Source organism: Beta vulgaris, chromosome 2 (assembly GCF_026745355.1).
Source record: "Beta vulgaris subsp. vulgaris cultivar EL10 chromosome 2, EL10.2, whole genome shotgun sequence".
Taxonomy (NCBI): Eukaryota; Viridiplantae; Streptophyta; class Magnoliopsida; order Caryophyllales; family Amaranthaceae; genus Beta; species Beta vulgaris.
Window position 1 is genome coordinate 56545483 of NC_079203.1, and position 14536 is coordinate 56560018.

At 32.4% G+C, this 14536-nt stretch overlaps 1 long non-coding RNA gene and 4 other non-coding genes across 5 annotated transcripts; 3 read left to right on the forward strand and 2 right to left on the reverse strand.

Annotated features, from left to right (window-relative positions):
- Positions 1-1257: 1257 nt before the first annotated feature.
- Positions 1258-1339, reverse strand: TRNAS-CGA (transfer RNA serine (anticodon CGA)). Its single transcript has one exon. It is a non-coding gene; the product is annotated as a tRNA-Ser (tRNA).
- Positions 1340-1411: 72 nt separating this feature from the next.
- Positions 1412-1484, reverse strand: TRNAK-CUU (transfer RNA lysine (anticodon CUU)). Its single transcript has one exon. It is a non-coding gene; the product is annotated as a tRNA-Lys (tRNA).
- Positions 1485-3628: 2144 nt separating this feature from the next.
- Positions 3629-3700, forward strand: TRNAG-UCC (transfer RNA glycine (anticodon UCC)). The gene has a single exon. It is a non-coding gene; the product is annotated as a tRNA-Gly (tRNA).
- Positions 3701-4959: 1259 nt separating this feature from the next.
- LOC125495241 (uncharacterized) lies at positions 4960-7185 on the forward strand. The gene is made up of 3 exons (XR_007271914.2): positions 4960-5069; positions 5597-5653; positions 6942-7185. It is a non-coding gene; the product is annotated as an uncharacterized LOC125495241 (long non-coding RNA).
- Positions 7186-8984: 1799 nt separating this feature from the next.
- Positions 8985-9056, forward strand: TRNAG-UCC (transfer RNA glycine (anticodon UCC)). The gene has a single exon. It is a non-coding gene; the product is annotated as a tRNA-Gly (tRNA).
- The last annotated feature ends 5480 nt before the right edge of the window (positions 9057-14536 follow it).

Here is a 14536-nt window from a genome sequence, read left to right on the forward strand (position 1 = left end):
ATTCTTTTTCTGGAAAGGAAAAAATTGATTAATTGTGTAATTTTGAGGGATTGATCACTATAAAGTTAGAATAAGTCGTTACCAGCTAATCCAAATACTTTTTATGGATTACTTGTAGTATAGCAGTTTGTATTAGCTATTTTAATTCATTATTATCATAAAATGTCTGCGTTTGTTTGAGATTTGTAACATATCAGTTTCATTTTGATGATTATTGATTTTGAGTTTTCAAAAAGAACATGTGACAGGTGATACAATGTACTTCAAATTAGTCATATTATTTATATTGAAAAAATCAAAGTCGCTTTTGCTAGCTTCCATAATTTGATATTAATTTTCAAAAGAAAAAAAAACTGAAAGGGATATAGGATAAAGAACATACTCTTGATTAAGTTGTGTAAATATGCATGTCTTTGTTATTTGCTTAGAAGGTTAAACAATACTACCTCTAGGGCTCTACCACCCAAACAAAAATATTCAATTGAGTACTTAAGTTTTGTTGATAGTGTGAAAATCTCTTTTTAGTTATTGAAAAATATTTACTTTGAAACTTCTTATAACAATAGAAGCTAAAAGCTATAACCCCAAAAAATAGTTGGTATAAACCAGTTGTCAAGCAACACTTGGTGCAATTTTTATTCTACAATCAAATATATCATAAACTCAAGAGTAATTATTTGCTTAGCTATTTCTCATTTCTAGAGCTCAAAATGAGTATAAGACGATGAATGAGTAAAATAAATAGCTTTGAGTGCAAGGTACACCCAAATGCATGGCATAGGTTTGAACTCTATGTGTTTCCTTCAATATTTTTCCATCCTACATTGATTACATAGGTTAGCTTATTAATAGTTAAAGTTCATTATTTGATTGGAGATCAATAAGAAAATTGATCAAAGTATTAAGTATACCAATGCGATAAATGAACTTGTCTTAGTTCTTCCAATGGTATTAGGAATAAAAAGAGTCGGTAACTAATTATGTAAATGCAATTAATGGCTTGTTTGGTTTTAAACATTTCATTTAAAATGTTGGATTTGGCCAAATAACATGTTTGGATAACCCAAACATTTGGATTTGAAATTGACCCAATTCAAACCTATTTAAAACATAAGTCCATATTTGAGAATTTGAAATCCAATATCAAAACTTGTCATTTGAAATTCCAAATAAACGTCGGTCATTCTATCTCTTCGTGCTCTGTCTTTTCGTAGAAAAGATAAAATATGATTTTTATGAAAAATATAATTCCAAAATCGTCAGCAGCAGGATTCGAACCTGCGCAGGCAAAGCCCAACAGATTTCGAGTCTGTCTCCTTAACCACTCGGACATACTGACAATTGTATGACAAAATACTGTTGAATACTTTCTAACAATAACAATAACTGAAAGGGTGCAAAAAATTGTTTGCGCCCACCGTGGGGCTCGAACCCACGACCACAAGGTTAAGAGCCTTGCGCTCTACCAACTGAGCTAGACGGGCTTTGATGAACACAAATAATTACAAACTTATATATATCTTCTGCTTAAAATGTAATCAATTGATTCTAGGTTGGTGATACACTGAATCATTGATGACTAGGAGTGTGTTGATTCTCTATTTATTTTGTCAAAATTGAGTTTATTGTTGCTGAAATTAACTTCTTTTTATAATTAATTATATGAGTTGTTTCATCATCTTTATTTCGAGAACCAGTACTAATCAAAGAAATAGAATTAATAATTATCAAAGTTGTGTGTGACCTAGGGTGATATTCCATAGAATTAATAATTATCAAAGTTGTGTATGATTTAGGGTGATACTTCATATAATTAACTAAAATGCAAATTGTGGAATGGTGTAGAAACAAAATAAGTAAATTTTTAGATTAGTAATCATGTAATGTATGTTTTTTTATTGGTCATGTTAGACTCCTTCATTAGAATATTTTGGATTGTGGATTTGTTCATATTTGAAAATTAATTAGTTGTCGTTTCATAATATAAAAAACAATTTTCATGTCATATCGATCAATTAAGAATCAATTTTATGTTTGTGCCACATGATTCACTGTAGAGTGTGTTTTGGATGTAGGAATGGCAATAGGTCGGACTTGCGACTCTGACCCTACAAGAAGTCAGATTTTAAATTCAAGTATGAGTCTGATATCCGACTCTGACACTTTGAAGCTGACCCGCCTCAATACCCGAAAAGACAACTTCGAACATCCGATTCTGAACTCGGTCCGACTTATTTTGTTGTCCATTTTTTATAATAGAATAGTCTTCTACGCTACAATACAATAATCTAATCATTACAATTTAATCTAATAGTCATATAGAAATCTTACATAGTCCAAATAATCTAAATATTTACTATTGTTTTTAACAATCATTTATTCAATGAGAATATCCTATATAATACAATTGCCTGAAAGTCAAAGTCAGGTTATACATAAATAATACATTAACATAAATAAGAAAAAAAGTATTGATTGACTCGAAGTCGGATTATTGTATGAGATCCGACTCCGATCCTCCTTCGACTCGGAGTCGAATTACTTTTTTGTCGAAGTCGACTCCAATTTTATCTTTTCGGATTAGAGCAGGCTAGGGTCGGATCCAAACTGGGTTGCCACCCCTACTTGGATGTAACATGCATAATGAAATAGATTCCAACAAGAATGACATGGACTATACAAATAATGATATGAATCACATGTCATTTTGTCATTTATTTCATGTCAGTTGAGTTCTTTTTTACGAAACAAGCGGTGATTTTGGGTTGTTACACTATAAACTATGGTGTAGCAGTTATGCCCAAAAATGTGTGTTTTCCATAATAATCTATCACATGAGTAGAGGTCATTATGACTGAAATTAGTTTGAAAGATTAAAGAATACTCCCTATGTATCATAATACGGTGTTTGTTTTCTTTTTGCATGGTTTTCAAGGAATGCCCTTGACATTCAATATTTTCAATTCCGTATTAATAAAAAAATAAAAAAAATATTATAAAAATACACATTGAGATATACCTAATAAGATCCTACATGAATATTTTTTGTATATATTAATGAGAATATTTGGTCAAAGATTTTAAACTTTGACCTTAAGAGAGAGAAACAAAATACTACTACCTCTGTTTTTATTTAGTTGCAACGTTTTGACTTTCACGCTTGCCAATGTACAATTTCAAATCGTTTTATCTCTAATTGTATGTAAGTAAAAATTATAAAAATTTGATATTATGAAAGCTTACATCGAAACGAATTAAACAAGACCCCACATGACTATATTTTGTTTAACATATAGATCAATAAATGTGGTCAAATAAGAGAACATGAATAGTGCAATTTGTCAAACGTTGCAACTAAAAGAGAACGGAGGTAGTATATTATAGAATAGAGGCAGTAGTAAGTAAAAAATCTATGGGTGTTTTTTTTTTTTTTTTTTTTTTTGACAGGAAATCTATGGGTGTTTTTAATAAAAGTAAAAGAATTTTTAAGGAATTTTTCAATGATGCCTATAATCTGGAATAACTGTTTGTAAATTATAGGTCCAGGTGTTAAGTAGTAATTTTTTCTTAGTTAACAATTGCGTTGAACTTGCAAGAATTAAATATTACCTCCTAAAATGTCATCTAAGCGTCTGTAGTCCAACGGTTAGGATAATTGCCTTCCAAGCAATAGACCTGGGTTCGACTCCCGGCAGACGCAATTGCTGTTTTCTTTTTTGCTTTTAGTGTCCCATCAATGTGGAGACCATAAAAAATTTCCAATTGTAAAAATCTAACTTATTTAATATAAGTATGACTAATTTTCAATTTATTATACTTTTTATATCATATGACTTTTATATTCATAAAACCAAAATCCGAAAACTGACAATGATGACAAACAAATCCTAAGTTCACATAAATGCAATTTTCTTTTATTTTGTAATACAAAATAGGAAAATGATATATGTAGCCCTTAGGGCTATGTATAAGGTGCTTAAAATGGAAATAAAATATTGAATCAAGCATTTATTACCTCAGTTGATGTGAAAATGTGTCTTGAATTCTTAAACTGTTTCCATTTAAAGAAATGTATTTAATGCTTATATGTAGCCCTTAGGGCTACATATAACATTACCCTACAAAATATCCAAATTTTAACATGTGTATGATAATCTATGATTATGGTCCTATATCTTTTAGGAAGATTTTTTTTTATCTTATTTTTTGCTTTTAGTGTCCCCTCTCCCAAGTCCCATCAATGTGGAGACCATACAAAATTTCCAATTGTAAAAATCAACATATTTAATATAAGTATGACTAATTTTCAATTTATTATATTTTCTATATCATATGACTTTTATATTCATAAAACCAAAATCCGAAAACTGACAATGATGACAAACAAATCCTAAATAAATGCAATTTTCTTTTATTTTGTAATACAAAATATCCAAATTTTAACATGTGTATGAATAATTTATGATTATGGTCCTATATCTTTTAGGAAGATTTGTTCTTATCTTATGTTACCTTAGGTTTTGTATAAATAATCTACCTATTGATGAATAAATGAGGGCCACACAATTAACCATCTATCCTAAATTTGTCTGTAATCCCCCATATTTTTAAGATACTTAATTAAATAGTTTTAATCATTTTTAATTATTAAAGCTATTTAATTTCAGTATTTAAGAGCAGAAGGGTATTTTGGTCATTTTACCAAAATAGTATTTGAGTATTTCCACAAAGAAGTATTTTAGTATTTTCAAGAAAGTATTTTGTTAATATTAGTAGGAAGATTATTTTGGAAATTTATCATCAAATGTATTTTGGCAATTTGATGAGTAAGGGCATTTTGGTCTTTTACCCAAAATGACTACCACTATAAAAAGGGTAAAACCTAAAGTTTCCCCATCTTTTTCACTAGCCACTTCTTTAAAAAAGGAGTAAGGAGTTTTTTCTCTCAAACTCAGTTTTCCTCAAGTAAGTTTTCTTCAAGTAATTTCTTCAATAATTCTAGCTTCTAATCTAGTTTTGTTTTTGAAATTTATAGGAAGATCTTGCAATTATCAAAGGGAAGCAAAGAGGTAATGATTTTTCTGAAATTTTTGGGGTTTCTTCCATATTTTTCTCTCTTTCTCGCCCTCTCTTTGTTGGCGATTCCGGCCACCACGGTGGTGGTTCGCCGGCGAGCTCCGTCGGGAGAAGCGGCCACTGCCGGCCAGCAGTAGGTGACCGGCGACTGGGCACGAGCGCCGCTGCCACCGTCGCGTCAGTGGTGGTGGGGTGGTGCTTGTGGTGGCGCCGGTTGGGTTAGTTTTTCAGATTTGTGGTTTTTGAACCACTTGTAAAAAAAAAAAAAAAAATTGTTATTATTTTAATAATTTACAGCAGCATTAATTTTTAATAATTATTTTTTATGAAGTTTTAAGTATTAGTTTATGTGGGTTTTGCCTACTAGTAAAGGTTTTCAAGTTATGACTTTAAAAATAGTTTTTAAAGCATTTGTAAGAAAAATCAGCTTTATTAGTATATTTAAAATGCTGATTTTAATTATTAAGTAGCTTTGAATTGTTGTTGGAAGTACTAATTGATAGTACTTTATTGTTGGTAGGTTTCAAGAATAATTAAAGCCAGTCAAACTTTGACTGTTGATTTTTGTGTAATCAAGGTACATACACTTTGCCTTGACTTTAGTAGTTTCAAAGGATATATATATTTTATTGAGCATGAGGAGTAAGGAGAGGCTTATGCCTTGAAATTGTTTGAGTATATGTTGAGAACTTAGAAAGGAGATTAGGAATGGAACTTTTGAGTTATTCCTATATTTGAAAAGCATGTGATTGATGATTATTGCTTTGAGCATGATTAAAGTTATTAAAGTTACTTGTGAAGTTATGGCTTGCCTATGAATATTTTATTGAGCATGGTCTCATTGAGGTTATATATTTATTGAGCATGGTCTCATAGAAGTTTATATATTTTATTGAGCATGGTCTCATTAGAAGTTTATATATTTTATTGAGCATGGTCTCATTAGAAGTTTATATATTATTGAGCAAGGTCTCACAAGTTATCAAGTTATTGAGCAAGGTCTCATAAGTTATCAAGTTATTGAGCAAGGTCTCATAATTAAAGTTATTGAGCAAGGACTCACAAGTAGTTGAATCATTGAGCAATGACTCAATTGATTGGATCATGGATCCTTAAGAAAGTAAGAAAAGGCTCATGGAGTCATTAAAGTAATAAGATGAGCAAGGTCTCAAAGAATTTAGAATTGAGTTAATTATGGTGTTTGTTGCATTCACTTGTTAAAGAAAGATAAGAAATTAATTTATTTGCTAGATGTATTATTGTGATTGTGTCTCACATAATGGGCTTTGGCAATAAAACTCTTGGGATGGATCCCCATGAGTATTGAACATAAGGGGGGAGTTAGTGTGAAACTATACTCCTGCATATAGCTTAGCATGACGATGTAATGCTTTTATTTTATCAAGCAAGTTTATGGAATTCCAATTATTCAAGATCTTTGAGTGGACTAGGTGTCACTCGTATTCTTTATCTCTGAGATGTTGAGTCTAGAGGCTCACTCTCACCCTCGTTCATTACTAACAAGCTTAAAATTCTCGAGTCAAGTTATTTAAAGTTCATGGAACTTTAGTAAGAGGTGTGGGATCTCTTACACAAGTAATAGTAGCCCGTATGACTCCAAGAGGAGGACGGTGCCCGTTCATTGCCAAATAATAATAAAAAAAAAAGATTTAGTAAGTTCAGTTATATGCTTGTCGCATGTAGAGTCGTAAGAAGAGCAAGCCGAAGTGATTGAGGATTGCATGCATTATTATTCGCATTAGTTAGTTGTGTTATGTACTCAGCGTTGCTGATGTATGTGTTCTTTGTTTCTTTTGGTTGTTGTTTTTCCTCAACAACCCTGTGATGATCCATTTGGTGAGCAGAGTTTAGAGAAGAAGTTGCAGGTACAAGTTCTTGACGTGCATGGAAATCATAAGTATCCGAATGGGAGTTTTCCGTACACGAGTACTTTATTATTTAAGTTATCTTGAATTTTATATTTGACTTTACTTGACTAATGGGGTCAAGGTTTGACTTTTGAAATGGGACTAGTATGGGATAGTCTCGGAGTTTGTAATTCAATTACATACTTTCTTATTTCCGTTGTATTAAAGTATTTTCAGTTTATTTTAAAAGACTTCCGCTGTATTATCTGATTAGCCTTACGTATTATCATGCGTGGCATAACAACTCCCGCAATTTCTCCTAGTTTATAAAAGGAGGAGTCGTGGGGGTGTTACATTGTCAGCCTCCAAAACCACCCGAGCCAAGGAGTGTTGGTGACCATATTTATCTCTTAAAATACTTTAACCAAAATTACCAAACAGTTATCTTCTACATATTTGTTGCTTTTATTTCTTTAAATTTTTTGAATAAGTCGTTCATTTTTTTTTATTCATATGAATCACGAAAGCAATACAAAGTACAAAGAAAGATAGAAAAATTCGAACCTATAATCTCTTGAGTTATCATTCAGAGCACCTCCAAAATGTTTTGTGTATTTTCGCCCAAACCACACTAGTGGGGTTCCATTATCCATTATGGCCTTGTGTGTTGAGCTGTACTCAAGTACGTGTCTTAGAGTTTGGGGACAGTATTTAATACGGAGTAATGTTGCAATAAGGCCCATTGGAAATTTCAGTTTTCTTTGTCAGAACTTAGAAACTTATTAGAGGCTTAGAGCACGATGTATATTTCGTCCATTTCTTCCGGTTTTGTTTTTTTCAACATGGAGAAAATTTGCATAAATAAAGAGAGTTTACATACTACTTACTATTTGAATTATTAATGACCTTTGCAATACTTAGAAAGAAAGTAAAACCAAATTACAAGGAATTAAAAGGGTAGTATAAACACCTTTGTTAGATGCTTTCATCATTAGTTTATCTAATTTGATTTTTATATTTTTGGGAGTACAATTTGACTTTTTTTTTTAATCTTCGATTAGCTATTAATAAAGAGCAATAAATTCTTGAAATACTTAGAGATATATTTAACAACACTTCATATAATAATTTGTTTTCCAATGATTAAAGTATACTACTATATGGCCAAATAAAAATATGTGAATAGAACAAAATTTTTAAAAAATATATATAGCTATTTGAGAAAATATAGCGAACATTGGACACAAAAGTGTGAAGATAAGAATATTTAGTATAGCATAACTTAATCATAAGAATGAAGTAACCAAATTAAAATAATTAGACTAAGTATCATAATTAAAACTGTTTAGTATCTTAATATTTTTTTGGGTTTTTCTACGTTATACCCTTGTGTTTCTTCAATTTCTACGTTTTACCCCAACTTTTTAGAAATTCCACACGGTACCCTTAACCTTACCTTTTTTTAATGCACGATGCCCAAACTGCTGATTATATGTCATTAATTTCATTATTTTTTTAAAATTATTGGAACTAATTTGACTTATACATAGTTTAACCCTTAGAAGGTTATTCACTAATTAGATTTGTTTCACCGGATTATAAAAAGTAGACGAAATTAATGATGTATAATCAGGGGTAGGGGTATTGTCCGTTGAAAAAGATAAGTTTAAGGGTATTGTGTGGAATTTTGAAAAGCTTGGGGTACAACGTAAAAATTGAAAAAATATAAGGGTATAACGTAGAAAAACCCTATTTTTTTTTAATGAAATTATAAACATGTGAATTAGAAGATTAAGAAAAGTATCACGTGGTACCATTTCTTTAATATGAACGCTTTTTTAATATATTTTTATAGATTTTCTCCCTCAATACATCATACTTTGATAAATAATTGCATTAAAAATATAATTAGGAGTCTTGTTAGATATTGTTGAATGATTGTGGTCTTGTCAAACTAGTTACATAGGTATACAGCATTTCAAATGGAGCACGGTTTCCTGAATAATATTTGCAAGTTCCCTTTTCTAAAAACATAACCAAGCGTTTGTAGTCCAACGGTTAGGATAATTGCCTTCCAAGCAATAGACCCGGGTTCGACTCCCGGCAGACGCATTTTGCTTGTTTTGTGAGCTTTCAATATATCTTTTTGCAATCGGACAATTAGGCCTTCCATTGTCCCTCGATAAACTTTCCGATTCTAATTTTGACACCATTCATATATATAATTGCATTTTTTTTTAATATTCAAATCACGAAGGAAATCTTTTTATTTTTTTAATATATAAGACAAAACATAATTATGTTGGATCATATTTAATTTGTCTCAATATATAAATATGAAAATCAAACTTTTAAAATTTTATATATAAGGAAAATCTTTTCATTTTTTTCAATATACTACCTCCGTTTCTTTTTAATTGTTACACTTTGCTTTTCATTAGAACCAAGGCAAAAGGTGAAAAGTAGGAGAGAGGGGCTAATTCTGAAAAGTAGAAAGATACAAGTACAAAAGAACAATAAAAAATTATGGAGGAGAGAGAAAAAGGTGAAAAGTAGGAGAGAGGGGGGTAATGTTGGGATTAAGGCTATGTTCAGTTCACCTTATTTTTGCTTATTTCAGATCTAATCAGATCAGATCAGATCAGATCAGAAAAAATAAGTTCAGATCAGAAAAAATAAGTTCAGATCAGAAAAAATAAGTTCAGATCAGATTAGTTCAGATCATGCTTATATTTAAAAATCATTATATCTTTCATTACATATTAGTAAAAATTATAATAATTGAATATTAATAAAGTACTCAGTGAGACGAATCAAACAAGACCCCACATTACTATATTTTTTCTTATATATTGAGAGAAATCTAAAAGATAAGATCTTGTAATCAGATCAGATCAGATCAGATCACATAAGATCAGATCAGAAAAAATAAGTTCAGATCAGATCAGATAAGTTCAGATCAGAAAATTTCAGGTGAACTAAACATAGCCTACATGTTAGGTTGAGATTAAAGGTTGGGGACCACAAGGGGACCAATAGTGGGTAACAATGATTGCAAACTTACCTTATGTAGAAAAAGTAAGAGTGTAACAATTAAAAAGAAACGGTCTAAAAAGGAAACCATAACAATTAAAAAGAAACGGAGGTAGTATAAAACAAAACATAAACATATTGGATCATATTGAATTTGTCTCAATATATAAATATGAAAATCAAACTTTTAAAATTTTAACTTATAGAAGTATATAATTAAAGATCATAGTGGTACAAAATATACATTGACAAGCGTGAAAAGGAGAAATGAGAAGTCTATTAGTGGACGAAGGGAGTAAGGGCCTGTTCTCTTCGGCATAAAACAACTGAACTGAACTGAACTGGACTGAATTGAACTGAACTGAACTGAATTGAACTGTAATGAATTGAATTGAACTGAACTGAATTGAACTGAACTGATCTGATCTGAACTGGACTGAAATGAATAGTGATATGTGAGAGTAAAAGTATTGTCAAGAGCTGAACTGAACTGAACTGAACTGAAAATAAGCTGGGGAGAACAGACCCTAACTCACAAAATCTTTTCAATAGTATAATATCCATCCTAGATTTATGTTTTACACTCTCAACTATTTACGTTTATACGAAATTTTATATGCAATGCCAATATATCGATTGATGATATGAAACGAGTACATCTAAAATAGTTAATTAATACCGATATTTAATTAGTTACATTAAAATTTAGAGTTTGGTTTTATAACTATACGTTCAACCGAACCCCCTGTCACAGGGGTTGAAAGAAAGACTCACAATCACTAGGTCAATCTTAATTATCGGTTTGTAATTGAATATATCAATGTATGGGAAACATTAAGTATTCTTTTTTAAATGTAAGAAGAATTCTCGTGCAAGGAAGGAGGGGAGGGAGAAATTGGGATCTTTCTTGCAAGGGGTAAGAATCGAACCCCTGTCACAGGGGTGGAAGGAGGGTCTTACAACCACTAGGCTAACCTTAATTCTGGGGAAAAAATGAGTATATCTCATAAATTGCCTAATAGGTATAAATATAACCGTATGAGAAAGGAATATCAACATCAGTCCGTTGGATTGCATCTCTACTTGGATGATTGGGTACAAAACCACAAAGAACACCTCGGATACTTCCATTTCCAAGTCAACTTTTGTTTGTGAAGTGGAACCATTTTTGCCTGTCTTGTTTGGGTGAAGTGGATATATACCTTAATGGGCCCATATTTCATTGAAGAAACTTGCTTGAAATCAATATAGCTGCTATTAGCACCAATATAAAACGCAATCATTTATTGCTGCTTGAATATTACTAGTACATGACGAGTCAAGAGTACATGAAATTGTAATTGAGGGAGACGTATAAGCTTCCAATTTGGTGCTTGTGAGAAATATCTTAATGGTTCTATCACTTAAATCATCAACTTTTACTCATTCAATTCAAACACACAGTAACCTTGATTCTTCCTTCTACCTAACTTACCAATCAGTAAACCACAAGTCCATAGCTGATCTAGTGATCATGCCATATAGTATAATACTAGTTCTTGTCTCGAGTCATACACTCTGGATTATTTAATGACGTCTCCCCCCCCCCCCCCCAAAAAAAAAAAAACCAACATGAGCATTGTAGTGTAGTCGGTAAGTACATTAGCATAACAAAGAGGTTATGTGTTCAAGTCTTGAAACATATATTTGTATGGTTTATTGTCTCATTTAATTGTGTCGAAGATGGAAGAGTACATGTGGCATCATGACATTTGTTTGTCTTGAGTTTTAGATATATATATATATATATATATATATATATATATATGTATATATGTATATATATATAGATATATATGTATATATAGATATATATGTATATTATATATATATATATATGTATATATATATATATATGTATATATATATATATATATAATGTATATATATATATATATATATATATAAATTGAGTCATTTTTTATTCGTAGTCATGGCTTTAAGTATAATTATATGGAGATATTCCCAACTACTTATGACTCCATCATTATATGGAGATATTCCCAACTACTTATGACTCCATCATTATGAAAGGATTTTTTTTTTTTTTTTTTTTTTTTTTTTTTTTTTTTTTTGACAAAAGGTAAAGAAACAAACTAGAATTAGCTATTTCTTGCTTGCGTAGCAAGCTTATGAGCTAATGAAACTTCTGATCTAGCAACCTTTCTACATGAAACAAAAAGGTATCCTTCCGCTATTCTCTTAATATCGCTAACAATGGCGTCTATGTTTTGATTTGAGCATTCCTTATTTCTTAACGCAAGAATGACCTCTTGGCTATCCGAGTGTATAATTAGCCCCGCTGTTCTCCATGCCATATCCGAGATTGCCTGAAGAATTGCGTAAGCTTCCGCTTGAACTGGAGAGTTAGCGAAAATCTTATGCGCTGATTCTTCTGCCGGATCATTATTTGTATTCTTCCAGGCAATTGCTGCTTGCCATTCATTAGAGGCGGCTTTCTTCTTCCAAGCTCCATCAACAACTAACGTTTGAACATTTTGAATCATTCTATCCCCTATCGTCCATTCTAGATTTTTCGCTCCTTCCTCTCCATTGCTTGTATCCCTTTGGAATGAAAAATGATTTGATCTATTACCTTTATTCGAATTTCTGGCTCGTAACGCATGATCTCTGACTATAGACAGTATTCTCATCGGATTTGCGTTGTCTCCCTTAAAGATCACTTCATTCCGGTGTATCCAAATACCCCACAAGGTTGCTATAAAATCAATTTCGACACGCCCATCTTCCTCCACCTTCCTCTTTTTGAACAGATTCAAAAAATTTTTGATCCATTCCTGGAGCTTTAGGTGATTTCCGTTCGTAGCTACAATTCCCAAATTGCATCTCCAGATTCTTTGAGAGAGAGGACAATCTCTAAACAGATGTTCGAGGGACTCAGGTTGTTTCTTACAGAAGCAACACATGTTGTTGATACCTTGTATATTCCTCTTCCCAGGTTTTCAGCAGTTGGAAGAGCTTTATGGAAAAATTTTCCATAGAAAACTTCCATTTTGGAAAAATATCTGATTTCCATAATCTAGCCCAAGCGTTCGATGAGGGCATTAAGCTCTTTTTTGCCCCTTTGTTGAGAAACAATACCCGGATTTAGCTGTATATCCCCCTGATTTTGTTTGCGTCCACCCTATCTCATCCTCTATCTCCTGATGAGGAATGTGGGTAGCAAAAATTTCTCTTGCATCACCAGCATTAAAGAGTTCCCATATAACCGACGGTTTCCACTTTTTACTTTGATCAATAAGGTCAGAGACCCAGGTAATTTGGTGACGTGAATCATGAGATTCCGGGACCTTAGGTTTAGGCGTAAAGTTCACATGCCACCTATCACTGTCTATTCTTATCGACTTCCCATTCCCGAGTTTCTTGTACAGGCCATCTTTGAAAGCTTTGCTAGCATGGAAAAGGCTGCGAAAAGCATATGACCCTTGCTTCGGATCTTCATTATCCATGACCATTCTGATTGGGTCTTTTTTGTACTTTGCCACATATAGTTTGTGGATGAGAGAGTCTTTGTTTTTGTGTATCCGCCAAGCTTGGCTAAAGAGTAAGGCTTTGTTCACATGGGCTATATTCCTAAAACTCAAACCCCCTAGAAATTTGTGCTGTTCAAGAAGTTCGTTTCCTCCAATAAATCGGTTTCTTGTCCATGGAAGACGACCACCAGAACTTTAGTAGCAAAGAGGTAATATTTCTCGTGGTTTTTACTGGAAGAAGATAAATAGAGATGATGTTCGAGGCTAGAGCGGCTAGGATTGAATTGATAAGGATAAGCTTTCCCGCTGGGGAGAGCATGCTGAATTTCCATGTCAGGATTTTGTTTGCCGTTTTTGCAGTAATATCATCGAAGACTGAGGTGGTTCTTCCATCGACCTCCATCGGGCAACCTAAATGGATCCTATCTCTTTCTTGTCCTTAACTCCTAGCGTTTCCTGAGGAGCCTTCTGAATCTCGGAGGAGTATTAGGGCTAAAGATTACATGATTTATCGAAGTTAATCTTCTCCCCTGATTTTTCACAAAAGGTACTGAGAACATTTTTTATCGCCCAACAGTTTTTGGGGTTTGCTTTGAAGAAGAACAAGGCGTCATCAGCAAAGAATAAGTGTGATGATTAGGCCTCATTTCTAGCTATTTGTAACCCATTGAGCTCCTTGTTTCTCTGCATCTGAGAAAGATTTCGCGAAAGAACTTCCATACAAAGGATGAATATATAAGAAGAGAGAGGATCTCCTTGTCTGAGGCCAACTGATGGTCGAAAAACTTTTGACGGTTCTCCATTGACCAATATTGAGTAGGACACTGTGGTTATACATTGCATGATCCATGTTACCCAAATCTCTGGAAAGTTCATCCTTCGTAGCATAATTTCCACAAACTCCCAGCTGATCCTATCATAAGCCTTGCTTAGGTCCACTTTAAGGATCCCTGCGAAGTTTTTACCTTTCTTCTTTTTTCTAACCCAATTAATAATCTCGGTGGAATGAAGCAGTTATCCGCCATT